Raw genomic sequence first — 14966 nt, 5'->3', positions numbered from 1 at the left:
GTGCAGCACACACTTGGGTTTGGCCTCTAGCCATCCAACTGGTCCACGGAGGACAGGTTCCCAGTCCCCAGGTACTGGCTACATACTTGCCTGCGAGCTTCAGCTGTGCTCTTTATCTCAGAATCTGTATCTGGGACTGAGCTGTTGGCTGTTGGCTGTTGGCTGGATCTTCTGGCCCAGGGAAAAACCCAGGACAATGGATGGATCTGACCTCACACCACCCCACCAGTCCACAGAAAGCTCCAAGGTCCTGTGGCTGCAAGCTGGGTCTCCAACACTCAACACATCTTATGCCTGCACTCTCTCTGTCTGAACTGTGGGTTACAGAGCAACAAAGTCAGGGTCTTCTGGCACAGGGAGGAATACAGTGTGTAACTGGGATATATCTGACTTCAGATCACCCTGCCAGTCCATGGAGGGACTTAGGGCTGACATGGGGGCCCAGGTGGCTGCAGACACTTTCTTGGCCATGGTGTGGTTCTGGTTCTCTCTAGTGGAATGAACCGAGGTATCACTGCCTGAGAGAGAATGAGCAGAAGCCAAAGCCAGCAGGCAGCTCCTACACTCTCAGGTGGACTGAAGCAAGGTCCCAGGGACTGAAGCGAGGTCCCAGGGCCCCAGTAGCCATGGACAGGGTCTCCATAGCCTAGCCAAAGGCAGATAGTACCTACTATCTTGGACTGAACCTTCAGCTGCAGAGCAGCAGAACTAGCCTCTTCAGGCCCAGTGAGGAGCCCAGGGTGTGGAGCAAAGTCCCCCATAGCTGAAACCAGGTCACCTGCCTGATGTAGGGAAGGGATACTTCATCTCCAAAGGTGAGGGGTCTTGACCTATAAACATTCACCAATGAACTCTTCTCAATGATCAGTGAAGGACACCAGAAACTACATCCCATTGTCAGAAACAGCAAGATGAATAAAGGCCAGCATAAAACCACAAACAACAAAAGTCAGAATAATATGGCATCTCCAGAACCCAGCTATACCAAAAAGAACTCAACTCTGGGAACTCAAATACAATAGAAGCACAAGAAAATTACATCAACTCCTTAGTAATGAAGATGAAGGGTGGAAATGAATAAAATATGTAAAAAATACAGGAAAATATATCCAAACATTGAGAACTTTAGAGAGGCCATGACATAAGCCAGTAGAGAGGAAATGAAGCAATCACTGGAGGAAAATGCAAACAACCAGATGAAGGAAATCAATAAAATGATTGAAGATAAAAATGGAAACAAAGACAAAAGCACAGACAGAAGAAAGCTGGGAACAAGAGAACTTAGAGAAGCAAACAGGAAATGCAGAGGTAATAGAATTCAAGATATGGAGCAAAGTACCTTGGTTGTAGAAGATACAATAGAAAATTTTGATGCAGCCATCAAAGAAAATGGTAAGTCTGAAAAATTCCTGACACAAAACATCCAAGAAATCAAGCACACCATGAAATGATGAAAGGGATGGATAACGGGAATTGAGGAAAAAGAAGACGTCCAGCTCCAAGTCCCAGAAAATATTTTCAACAAAATCATAGAAGAAAACTTTCCCAAGTTAAAGAAAGAAATGCATATAAACATACAAGAGACCTACAGAACACCAAATAGAATAGGCCAGACAAGAAAACCCTCCACTAAATAATAATCAAAACACAAAATACACAGAACAAAGAAAAATATTAAAGGCAGTAAGGGAAAAAGGCCAAGTAATATATAATGGCAAACCTACCAGAATTACACCTGACTTCTCAGCTGAGACCATAAAAGCTAGAAGGGCCTGGGTAGAGGTCCTGCAAATCCTAAGAGACCGCAGATGCCAGTCTAGACTACTATACCCAGCAAAACTTTCAATAACCACTGATAGAGAAAACAAGGTATTCCATGACAAAAACAAATTAAAACAGAACCTATCCACAAGTCCAGACCTTCAGAAGGTCAGTTACTAGAAGGAAAATTCCAACACAAAATGACACACTATAACCAAAACAACACAGGAAATAATTTCATTGTTGCAAAACATAACCACACACTCTACTGCAATCAACATCAAAAGCAAGGGATGTAACAGTCACTAGTCATTAAACTCTCTCAACATCAATGGTCTCAACTTTCCAAATAAAAAAGACACAGACTAACAAAATGGATGAATAAACAAGACCTAAAATTCTGTTGCATTCATGAAACACATCTCAGCCACAATAATAGACATTACCTGAGGGCAAAAGCCTGGGAAAGGGTCTTCTAAGCAAACAGACACAAGAAGCAATCTGATATAATCATTCTAATATCTAATAAAATAAACTTTTGACCAAAATTAATCAAAATATATGAGGAAGGACACTTCAAACTCATTAAAGGAAAATTCAACCAAGATGACATCACAATTCTGAACATCGAATCCCTCAATGCAAGGGCACACACATTTGTAAAAGAAATATTAACTAACCTAAAATAACACATCAATTCCCACACATTAATAGTGGGAGACTTCAACACCCCACTTTCACCAAAGGACAGGCCAATGAAATAGAAGCTAAATTGAGAAATAATGACACTAACTGATGTCATGAATCAAATAGATTAACAGATATCTACAGAACTTTTCACCCAAACAGAAAATATTATATGTTCTTCTCAGTTCCTCATAGAATGTTCTCCAAAATTGACAATATACTAGGTCACAAAACAAGTCTCAACAAATATATGAAAATTGATATAATACCTTGTATCACATCAGACCAACAACAACAGAAATAACAAAAAGCTTACACACACATGGAAACTGAACAACTCTCTACTTAATGACACCTGGGTCAGGCAAGAAATAAAGACAGAAATTAGTCACTTCTTAAAATTCAATGAAAATAAGGGTACAACATACCCAAATTTATGGGACACATTGAAAGCAGGGATCAGGATACCAGGCACATACCTAAATATAATAAAGGCTATATGCAGCAATCCAATAACCAACATCAAATTAAATGGAGAGAAACTCAAGGAAATTCCATTAAAATCAGGGATTAGACAAGGCTGCCCACTCTCTCCATATATCTTCAATATAGTTCTTGAAGTTCTAGCTAGAGCAATAAGACAACAAAAGAATATCAAAGGATCCCTATTCCCAGATGATATGATAGTGTATGTGAGTGATGCCCAAAATTCCACCAGGAAATGCCAACAGCTGATAAACACCTTCAGCAAACTGGCTGGATAAAAAATTATCTCAAAAAAGTCAGTAGCTTTCCTAGACACAAATGACAATCATGCAGAGGAAGAAAGTAAGAAAACTACACCCTTCACATTAGCCACAAACAATATAAAATATCTAGGAGTTACTCTAACCAAGCAAGTTAAAGACTTGTATGAAAAAAACTTCAAGTCTCTGAAGTTGGAAATTGAAGATGACTTCAGAAGGTGGAAAGAACCTCCTTGTTTGTGGATCAGGAATATTAACATAGTAAAAATGGCCATCTTACCAAAAGCAATTTACAGATTCAATGTAATCATTACACAATTATTCAATATCTACACAATTTTTAAAGACCTTGAAATATAAATTCTCAACTTCATATGTAAAAACCAACAAACAAAAAACCCAGAATAGTACAACAATCCTGTACAATAAAAGATCTTCTGGAGGAATTTCCATCCCTGATCTCAAGCTGTACTATAGAAAGACCAAGAGTAATTAAAAGAGTATGGTATTGGCATAGCTATAGGCTGGCTCATCATTGGAATCAAATCAAAGACCCAGAAACAATTACATACACCAATGGGCACTTGATTTTTGACAAAGAAGCCAAATCTATTCCATGGAAAAAGGATAGCATCTTCAACAAATGGTGCTGGTCTAACTTGATGTCTACATGTAGAAAATGATATTAAATCCATATTTATAACCATGCACAAAACTCAAGTCCAAGTGGATTAAAGACCTCCACATGAAACCAGAGACACAAAATTGGTTAGAAGAAAAAGTGGGGAAGAGCCTGGTACTCATTGGCACAGGAGACAACTTCATGAACAGAACACCGACAGCCCAAGCACTAAGTTAAACAACTAATAAATGAAACCTCATGAGGCTGAGAAGCATCCACAAGGCAGAAGCCACTGTCAACAGAACAAAGGGACAGCCTCCATATTGGGATAAGATCTTCACCAACCCTGCATCTGACAAAGGTCTAACATCCAAAATATATAAAGAACTCAAGAAATTAAACAACACCAAACCAAATAACCCAATTAAGAAATGGGGTTTAGAGCTAAACAGAGAACTCTCAACAAAGGTATATCAAATGGCTGAGAAACACTTAAAGAAATGCTGAAAATCCTTTTAATCATTAGAGAAATGCAAATCAAAACAACTCTGATATTCCATCGTACACCCATCAGAATGGCTAAGATAAAAAACTCAAGTGATAGCAGACATTGGTGAGGCTGTGGAAAAGGTGGAACACTCCATTGCTGGTGGGAGTACAAACCTGTACAACCACTTTGGGAGTCAGTGTGGTGCTTTCTCAGAAAATTGGGAATAGGCTACCTCAAGACCCAGCTATTCCACTCCTTGGCATATACCCAAAAATGCTCTACTATACAACCAGGACATTTGCTCAACTATGTTCAAAGCAGCCTTATTCATAATAGCCAGACTCTGGAAACAACCTACATGTCCCTCGGTTGAAGAATGGATAAAGAAACTTCCACATTTACATTATGGAATACTACTCAGCTATTAAAAAACCAGGAAACCTTGATATTTGCAGGCAAATGAATGGAACTAGAAATGATCATCCTGAGTGAGTTAACCCAGACCTAGAAAGATACACAGATATTCTGAGTGAGGTACTCCAGACCTAGAAAATAAAAATCACGGGTTTTTTTTTGTCATTTGTGAATGTTAGTTTTGGGTTTTTAGATATTGTGTTTTATTTGAAATATTCATAAAGGTCAAAAAATTACTAGAGGGCTATGAGAAAGAGTACTCAAGGAGGAGGGCTAGAATGCCTAATTTAAATGGTTAATACAAATAATTGGGGTTAGGGATGGAGGCCAAAGTGCAATAATGGGAAGGATAAACAACACTAAAGAACTTTCAAAAAGCCATATAGAAATTTACTACTGTTTAGACTTATATCCATAGGTATAAACACAGGTTAACAAAAATAGAGTTAATCTATAACAGGCCGACATTCTCCCACTAGACATCACAAGCTACCAAATTAAAGACCCAGGCCGAGGAATGAATTACTTCCTTTGGAATTCTTAGTCACTGAGATCACATAGATCCTCAAACATTATAGTGTATTGATGAATCTCCATACCTTGATGTTAAAACCCTCTCAACAAATCTGCGAGCAAACACCCTCTGTTGCTGAAGACATCATATACTTGAGCTATAAACATGAAGATATTAAGCTACTGTGACCTGAAAACATCATTCTTACTGTCTAGTTTCACCATGTGGGAAGGTGACAACCACAATACTGAAGAGAAAAATAATCATCAGTCATGCCCAGCAATGAACGCTGCAGGCAGTCCTGATGACACTTGATGGGCTGGGGTCAGTTAGAAGGGGAGAGGGCTCTCCCTCTATGGGGACTAGGGGAGGGGAGTAGGGAAGCAAGAGGGAGGGAGAGTTGGACTGGGAAGAGACCAGGGAGGAGGCTACAATTGAGATGTAAAGTGAATAAATTTTTAAACAAATTTAAATTAAAAAAATAAACCAATTTCCCCTTCAGGATCAACTGACAATCACTTGACAATCTCTGTAGACATCCCAGTAGAAATCCCAAACAGAATTAAGATGGGAAGCCTAGATGGATTTCCCTCATGGCAAATCTAAAGTACTCAGTGTAATTTGAGACTCTGATTAATTATTTTTCAGTAAATAATTGATAGCATAAAAGTGCCATCTGAGTTGACATACTATGTGACTGCCAGTATGAATGGTTATACTCATGAAAAATCTGAAAGGATGTGTCTAGCAAATTTGTAAATTATATATCAATATTCAAAATTAAATTATGTCCCTGTTTATAAGTCATGATGATTTTGAACTTGAATTTAAAACAGTGCAATCTATGATGATACCAGAATTATATGATTGAGTACAATTCTATCAAATTATGTGGCTATTTTGTATGTGGAATGAAAGGAAGCTTGAAGTGGTATGGGCAAGTTTTGTTCCTAGGTGCTGTGACCTGAATGTCAGGCAATTTATAACTGGTGAGAATCCTTTCAGGATGTTGCCCCTAGGTGGTCAATGGAAGACACTCAGGTTCAAGGTAGCACAAACTGTACTACATATTACTTTAAAAGAAAAGGATACAAAGTTGGGTAGAGACAAGAAAGGAGCTGTATCCTGGAGAAGCTGGGGAGGGGAGTAAATATGATCATATATGATCATTGTATTAAATCCTCAAAGAACTGGTAAATAAAGAGAGGTGAGGACACTGTGGACATGATATTGTTCCTGAATCTCGGGGTACCGCTTGACCCTAATTTTATAATATAATAGGAAAACAAATCCTCTCTTTTAAAGGACTTCACTGCCTGTCAGATTCCTATGTCCCAACATTCTAAGTCCTAACTCTATAATGAAAAGACTGTCAAGTTGTAAAACTCTAAGTCTAGACTTGTCTCCAAATACTCCACACCCAGATCACTTACTTGAGCTCCGGAATTCAAGGAGAATTTCTTTTATGTCACTTCAGCAATCCTCAGTGTTTTCAGGTTGTTCAGCAAAGCATCTTCACCTTTAGTCACCAACACCTTCTGTGGAAGAAAGTTGCCACTCTCTCAGAGATTCAACTGATTTTCTCCAATTTGCTATTTTCTCTGGTCAATATGAAATCAGTATCCTTCAGAGAAAACAGGAAGACTACTATTTTCTCAAGTAGAAAAGCCCATGAGGGCACGCTTACTAGCAGCACACACGGTAGCTACCACTCAGGAGCTCTCTGCTGCTTTCAGGAGGCCTGTTCTAACATGATCCGCTTGGCTCATTGTGATACCTGAGACAAGGCATGTTTCTTCATAGTTGCACCAGAATGTTCCTTTAAAACATGCTAGTTCTCAAAATACCAAGGGGATTTCTTGCTCTGTTAACAATAATGTGCTCTGGAAATTACCGTTATAAGTAACATTTACTTTTTTTTTCTCAGTCAGCCCCTATATTTTAAAACTTCTAGCTATCTGTTATGTTTCCTTGATGAATGCTCCACTATATTCAGTCAGGTGGTGGTCACTGAATGGGAGAAGCACTTCAAAAATGTATTTATTTATTTATTTATTTATTCACTTTGCATCCCAATTGTAGCCACCTTCCTCCTCTCCTCCTATGTCCCACCCCCTCCTTCCTCCCCATATCCCCCATCATCTACCCCTCAGAAGGGGAGCCCCCTACCCATCCATTCCAGCACATGTCACGTTGCATCAGGACTGAGCACATCCTCTACCACAGTAGCCTGGCAAGGCAGCCCCCCCAGGGGCTTGCAGGAAAGTCTTTGTCAGAGACAGCCTCCACACTTCTTACTAGGAGACCCACATGAAGACCAAGTTGTCCATTATGTAACACTATCTCTACCTATGATGAGTACAAGGTACTTCCGTAAACCTATTGACAACTTTCCTTACTTACAATTTGCTTGGCATGCAATAGCAGCAAGATGGAATTCCTGATTCCACAGATAATGAAGTAAGAAAGAACATCACATCAACAAAAAAAAAAAAACCTGAAAAAAATACATGAAACTTTATTTCAGACTTTACAAAGTGAAGAAAAAATCAAGAAACTGCCCTCTGTGGATTTTTTAGCTTTAAACGTTGTTTTTATTTCCTCAGATGAGAGGATAAGATAAACGCTGTACCCATGCCTTACAGATACATGGCTTATGCTGAACCCAGAGCATTTCAACCTAACTCTTTCTATGCATAGGCCTGGAAGCCTCTAACCTCCGTATAATCTAATATTCTTTAAGCCTAGACCTTGAAGTCTTAAGCTTCTAGCCTCCGTCTGCTAACCTAGGCTTAGAATGGTTTGAGCCTCTGACACTTACTGCTGAATAAGCTCACCTTTTCTATCACTTTCTGAACTCTGACTAGCCGGTGCAGTTCAGTTGTTCTGACTCAAAACTCCTCTCCAAGCAGATTGACTTCTCTCTGCTTTTCACTGAATTGTTCTTCTTGGAAAAACTGCCTCTGAAATCCACGAACCAAACTGCATTGATTCAATTGCACCAAACTGCACCAAACTCTACTGCACTGTCTCCACAAACTGTCCTGCATTCCTGTACTGTACTGTACTCTGCTCTATTCACTCTGAATGCTATTAAGTAGCTCCACTTTCCTGTCTGTTCTCATGAGAGTTGGTCATGTCCTATCTCTAACTCATTCTGCCAAATCTTTCTCTGGTTTTTTCACTTTGTCTGTTCCTCAATTAGATTTCATTGTTTTAGATTAAAAGTGTGTACTAAAGGTGTGCCTGTATTCCAGCCAGAAGGATTAAAAGATATTTAATAATTTCATGTCTGTATTCAAGCCAGATCACATAGACCTAGGTCTTTGGTGTGATTGCTTAGCATAGCAGCCATGTTGCTAGATTAAAATTCCTCTACATTTAGCTTTCTTCTTAGGTTGAAATTGTTTATTACAGTCAGGTTAGCTGAGTACAAATAAATATGGAAATTTCTGAGTGGAATTCAGAAGATAATAGATGTTAGTAGAGGCAATGTGTCAGGAAATACAAGGATGAATTCAGAAGGATGTTATTGACTGAAATACTTCCTGTTTAGAGTTAAACATTCACCTCCTCTTATTCTCTGTTCATCAATCTGTTTTGTTAGATTCCTGTATGAATCACCATCTAATGTAAAAATTGAATGGGGTTATGCACTAATTTATGGGTAACAGATAGGCCAAAGGTGTTGGATGGTGAAACTATGAGGAGACTTAGGTGAAAAAATCTGATACAAAAATCTAATACAAAAAATACAAAAAAATCTAAAACTAATGAAAAACATATGTGATAAACAACAGATTTAAACAGTATAGACTATAAACACAAAGGTGAGGTCCAAAAAAATGTAAAAAGAAATAAGAAAAAATGTGGAATAAAGAAAAATGACATCATGAAATTTGTAGGCAAACATGTGGAATTACAAAAAAAATCATCCTGAGAGAGGAGACACAGACTCAGAAGAATAACTATTGTATGTATTCACTTATATGTGAATATTAGCAACCAAATAAATGATGATCAAACCATAATCCTTAAACATAGAGAGGTTAGGTATAGAGGAAGAGACTTGGGGATGGGTGGTTACATGAGTCTCCCTGAAAGAAAGAAATGGTATATATTTTATGAGTGAACTGAGAACAGACAGGGATAGTAACAGGAATATGGGGGTGGTAGATGGTTAAAAGGTAGTGTTGAAGGGGAAAATGCTGGGAGAGACAGCTAAAATTGAGGAGTATTTGAGGGACAATATGGAAACCTAGTGTAGTGAGACCTTCCTAAAATATATGAAGGATCTCTTAATAAGGTCTCCTAACAATCATAATTTGGTGTAAATGTTAGAGTTCTGAGAGAAAAGGCTGGGAGATGAGGTTTCCCCACTACAATTAGTACAGCGCTGCTCTGGGGGAGGGAAGGCTTTCCCAACGAAAGTGTACAGCTCTGAAGGAAAAGCTATCCTGGCAGTCAGAAGCCAATGAATAGCATGATCACACCAAAATCCCAGGAGAGTATTTTCCTCTGTTAAAGCAAGATACAGCAGAGAACTGAGCAAAAGGCAGACTTTATATAGGGTTTCTGAAGGAATAGAGTTGTCTGTAATGGAGATTTCCAGGTGGGGTGGGTATTGGTGGTCTTTAAAGTCCATAGGTTGGCCACCTGTGTTTCAAGGAGTGACTAGAATGTTTTATGGGTGAAGCCTGGTGGTTGGAAGCCCTCAGGTTTGTGTTCTGGCTGTTCCTGTGCCTCAGAGGACTCTCATGGGGGATATCGAGTCCCAAGTGGCCATCTCTTCTCACCAAACAATGCTTTCAGTTGTGAGACAGGCTTTCCTTCAATTGAGTTGTTGACCAAGGGGATCCCATGGAAATTCCCAAACAACTGAAACTGTGCCTAAGAAAACGGGTTGCTTTTTGCAAATTGAAAACAGGATTTCATAGCAGAGGACAACACCTACACAACACAACAACCATGGAGAAATTGAGCCTAGATGGAGCATTCAACTCTATATTCTAGTATGTCTGCTGGGAGAAAATACTCTACAGATGAAAAAGAAATGTGAACCCCTCCACAAAACCTAACTTCAAGATATGCAAGAGCAATGGTGGCACAGAACTTGTGGGAGTAGCCAAGTAATGTCTGATTTGACACAAGGCTCACTCCAAAAGATGTAGCCAATATCCAAACTGCTTGAGTAAACAAGAACCAGAGACTAGATAGCCCAGAGACTTGGGGTAAAACCAAGCACGACTGGTCCAAAAGAGTATTAGTAACATAGATAGATAGGTAGATAGATAGATAGGTAGATAGATAGATAGATAGATAGATAGATAGATAGATAGATAGGTAGATAGATGGTAGATAGATAGATCAATGCCTTATTCGGTTATCATCAGAAAAAAATTCCCCCTGAAGTAGATGGGAACAGATGCAGAGACATACAGTCAGACATTGTGTAGAGAAAAAATCCTTGGGACACACAGCTATAAATGGGATATCTCCATCAAATCTCTCCCTCAGAGCTCAGAGAACCCTGAAAAAGAGGAGGCAGAAATAGTGTAAGATCCAGAAAGAATGGAGAAAACCAGGAGAACAAAGCCCCCTGAATCAATTAAGCATATATACACTCCCTAAGCTGCAATCATGGGTCGGTACCATGTTCTCAGAATATATATTATAGCTTTAGCATAGAATTTTACGTGTCTCCTAAATATGACTATGAATGGGACTCTGATTCTTGTGCCTGCTCTTAGGAGCATTTTTTTTTATGTTGTTGGTTTGCCTTGACTGGTCTTGATGTGATAGTTTTTGCTTTATCTTATATTTTATTTTGTCATGTTTGGTTGTTTTCTCTTAGGAGTTTGCTCTTTTCTAATGTGAAACAGAAAGGAAGGGGCTCTGTAAAAGAGAGAAGGTGGTGAAGGACTGGGAGGTGTAGATGGAGAGGAAACTGTAGCGAGGGAATATGGTATGAGAAAAGAATTTGTTTTCCATAAAAGAGGGAAAAACAAAAAGAAAAAAGAGGGAGAAACAGGAATACAAGTGGTAGCATACAGTTTCTCACATCAACTTTATTCTGCTAATTAAACTCTATTTCCTTAAAGAATATCTTTTAAACTGTTTGCTGTTGTAATGTGCCAGAAACTGGGTATCAAAATTCTCATTCTTCATGTGTTAATTTAGAGTTTTCTGCCGGCATTCTAGTTGGTGATGCTCCAACAGAATATACTAGTCAAAATTCTAAGGATAGATTAGAGCTGTATAAATTAAGACAACATTTGTATATGTAAGAAATAGAAGTTAGCTGAACAGTGGTGGTGCATGCCTTGAATCCCAGCAATTGGGGGGAAGAGATAGGCAGTTCTCTATGAGTTAGAAGCCAGCCATATCTATGGAACAAATTCTAGGACAGTCAGTGCTAAAGTGAAACTCTGTCTAAAAAAGCAAGCAAATAAATGAATGTTGAAGCTATGTGAAATAACATAATTGGTGAGAGGAAGGCAGAAAAAGAAGATGAGTGCCTGCAGCAAGCTTAAGACTAAATTAACATTGCAATTTGAATAGAAGCAAAGTAATTCTAAGGACTTTGATTAATTTTTATATTGTATAAATGTATATTTTAGTAAATTTTGAAGTAAAAATAACCATAAACTAGTCACCTAAGATACATAAAATCATATTTTAAGAAAACATTTCAATAAAAATAGGATATTTTTTTAAAATAGAAAATAAATTATCTAAGGAAAGGCTCTGTGATGGTTAAACTTAATTGCTACCTTGATTGGATCAGGAAACTCCTTAATCCTACAGAAGCATGCTGTTGATTATGTCAGTGGGGCATTTACAGAAAGGTTAGTTGAGAGAAGGCCTGCTCTAATGCAGGCAGCATCATTGTTGTAACTTTCTTAACTGCTTCAACTCTATAGGCCCTCAATTGAGACCTACTTTGGTTACTAGCCTGATTATACCTCCTCTATTAATACCAACTCTTAGCATATCAGAAACTATTTTGATTCCAAGTCTCCATTTTCATTATAAGGTGAAATTAAGTTCAAGTTCTCAGGCCCTATGTGCCTGAAACCAGGAAGGTTCAGTGCTTGTTGCTTAGAATAGATGATAAATGCATATTCCCAGAGAGTGGGAAATCCCTCAGGAGATCTCCTACCATAAATGCCAGCCAATCAGCTTGAAATTCTTTGTCTAGCCTCCTGATTACACTGTGCTCAGAAAAAAATTAATTCTTCTTGTGTTTAACTGGTCAAAATGATGTAATATTATGCTCCTCTTGCTTACCACTTGGGTACCTGGTTACACTTTTCTTATAAAAAGCTTGCCTTAGAAGCAAATTAATGTCACAGTCTAATACCCAAGTTCCAACCATTGCCCTGACTGATCAATTCTTGTTACCAACGCCATAGTATGAATTTACAGGCTGTAACTCTGATGGGTCAGTTCTTGTTCAGCATTCAAACAAACTTCCATCAACCTGAGTCTGGTGTTCCAGTGGTCAGTAGGCAGCTATCCCTGAACCCTAAGCCCATCACATGGATGTAGTATAAGGACTGAATTTACATGAGGAATCAAATAAAAAAAATTCAGGCTGATTTCAAAGGAGAGCTAACAGTAGCTGAAAAAGAGTACCTCTGGACACAGTGGCACTGTGACAATGGTGTCACAAAGTGCTCAGTACAGGATTTGAGTCAGAGGTTTGTAGCTAGTGGGTAAGGAAGGTGGAGAGTAGGATTTCATTAAGGCAGAGTGAGGATAATAACACTCTTGTTTTGTTTTTAGATAATTTAAATAGCTTTTGAAATTAAAGGAGGAGGGATAGATCTGTTTTTTATCTGGAGGTGAGGTCAGATGGTTTTCTTTTGTAACTTTTAGGAATTTTCCTGCCTCACAAATATGCATGTCAGATATATTGGGCTAGAAGGCCAAAGATGATGCCCCAATGTTATATAGTGTAAGGGTGGCTGTTCAGGAAGTAAATTATCTCAGTCATTTTTTTCATTTTGGAAGCGGCTAACTTGCACTTCAGGTTCACTCAGGTATTTAACTTTTAATCTTTCTCAAGTCTCTGATGGGCTTGAAGAGTTTAGTCTTACAATCAAGTTTAGTTTGTTAGGGGATAAGATCTTTTTAGATCAAGATAGGTGATTTAAGTTAATAAAAATGAGATATGATAGATATAGACTGCCATTCAGAAATTTGGACCCAACAAAGTAGGAAAGATGGTTGCTTTGGGTTTGACAAATGCAAATGGCCAAATCACTACAAATGTAACATTTATACAACCCATGATTATCTCATGGTTCTTCCTGTGGTATGTAGTTTATCTTATTCATATGTAATAATATAAATGCATATGTTAAAAAAGAAATATAATAAAATAAAAAGTATACATCTCATTACTGCTTATGCTGATTTACATTTTTAAATTTAGCAGATAATAAAAGGAACTTCACTTTGCAATCATTTTTATTATTTTCAAATCTTATAATATTATCACAATGTTTATCCTATAAAATCCTATGTTACCAATTTGACGCATAATAGCACAGGCTAAAAGGCAAAAAAAAGAGTGATTTGTTCTCACTTCTTTGAACTGAATAATATCTAGTTTATAAAATTAATGTATTGTTTTAATATCACTTAAAAATTATATGTAAAACAGAATACATAGTCAAAGTATTTTGAACTGGTAAAGCACTGTATTTCTGCTCTTAGTGGAATTCAAAAAATTAGCTTCAACAACAGAAGTTGTAGTTTTACATGGCTGAAATAAAGGATCTTATCACCTCTGCTCTTCTGTGTTGCAAGAGACAACAAAGAATCTCCTTGACACAGTTCCAGTTGTTGTTCTCAGTTAGTCAAAGGGAAAATATGACTCATACAGAAAGACATCTGACACTAATTCCACATTACTTCTCTTATTAACTCACACAGTGAGTGCAAAGATAATGACTGGGTTGCTTCTGTTGTTGATAGGAACTCAGCATTTATTGTAAAATTACTATTATACCAGCATACATGGTGTACTAATATTAGTTTCATCTAATGATGACATGTTTCTCAAGAATAACACACAATCTGCGGAGTCGAGCCCTTGTCCTTCAGTTCGGTGTATGCTCCTTTATCCCCCACCATGGGAAATTCCAGGGGCTTTTCCTGGAAAGGCTCCTGGGGACAGTTGTCTTCCCCAGCTCAATCTCCATACAAAGCAGTGAATATCTTTTCCTGCAGGGAGTTGCAGTGGCGGAATCAGCGCCCCTGCAGGCAGGCAGTCATACTCATTTGCACATCTGTCCCAGGATCTTCCATTTAGAGGCCATTTCTTTGGGTGCTGCAGCTGAAACCCCTGGCAATTACATCTGTTATTGTTAGAATTTACAGAATACATCATGTCCAAAAGTACTGTCCTGTACTCTGACTCAGCATCTTCTTGTATGCCTTCCTGTCCATGGGATTAGAGAAACCCTTTGTACTGAGATTTCTCTCACCTAAGCAACATATCATCTGACTGTAAAAGTAATTTTTATTCTCTTGACATAATTGTTGTCTCAGTGGCTTAATGCCTCTGTCTAGGCCTAGTCATAGAAGCTTTTAGACTCCATACAATCTAATCTAGGCCTAGAGTATTTTCAGCCTCTGAGACTTATTGGTGAATAATCACACACTTTCTACCTCTTTCTGAATTCTGGCTGCTTCAGCTCAGCTGTTTTGACTCAAGCTCTT

General features: G+C 38.2%; 1 protein-coding gene across 4 annotated transcripts in view; it reads right to left on the bottom strand.

Moving 5' to 3' along the window:
• The window catches only part of LOC311598964 (selection and upkeep of intraepithelial T-cells protein 2-like), a 332195-nt gene extending 325216 nt beyond the window's left edge, over window positions 1-6979 (bottom strand). For all 4 annotated transcript variants that reach the window (XM_084784589.1, XM_084784591.1, XM_084784584.1 and 1 more), the window contains exon 1: window positions 6668-6979. The gene's annotated coding sequence lies outside the window, so the exon portion shown is untranslated. The remainder of the gene's footprint in view (window positions 1-6667) is intronic.
• Window positions 6980-14966: the final 7987 nt, after the last annotated feature.

The sequence above is a fragment of the Acomys minous genome (assembly GCF_964271855.1).
Source record: "Acomys minous genome assembly, chromosome: 6".
Lineage (NCBI taxonomy): Eukaryota > Metazoa > Chordata > Mammalia > Rodentia > Muridae > Acomys > Acomys minous.
This window is presented reverse-complemented; position numbering and strand designations above follow the sequence as displayed.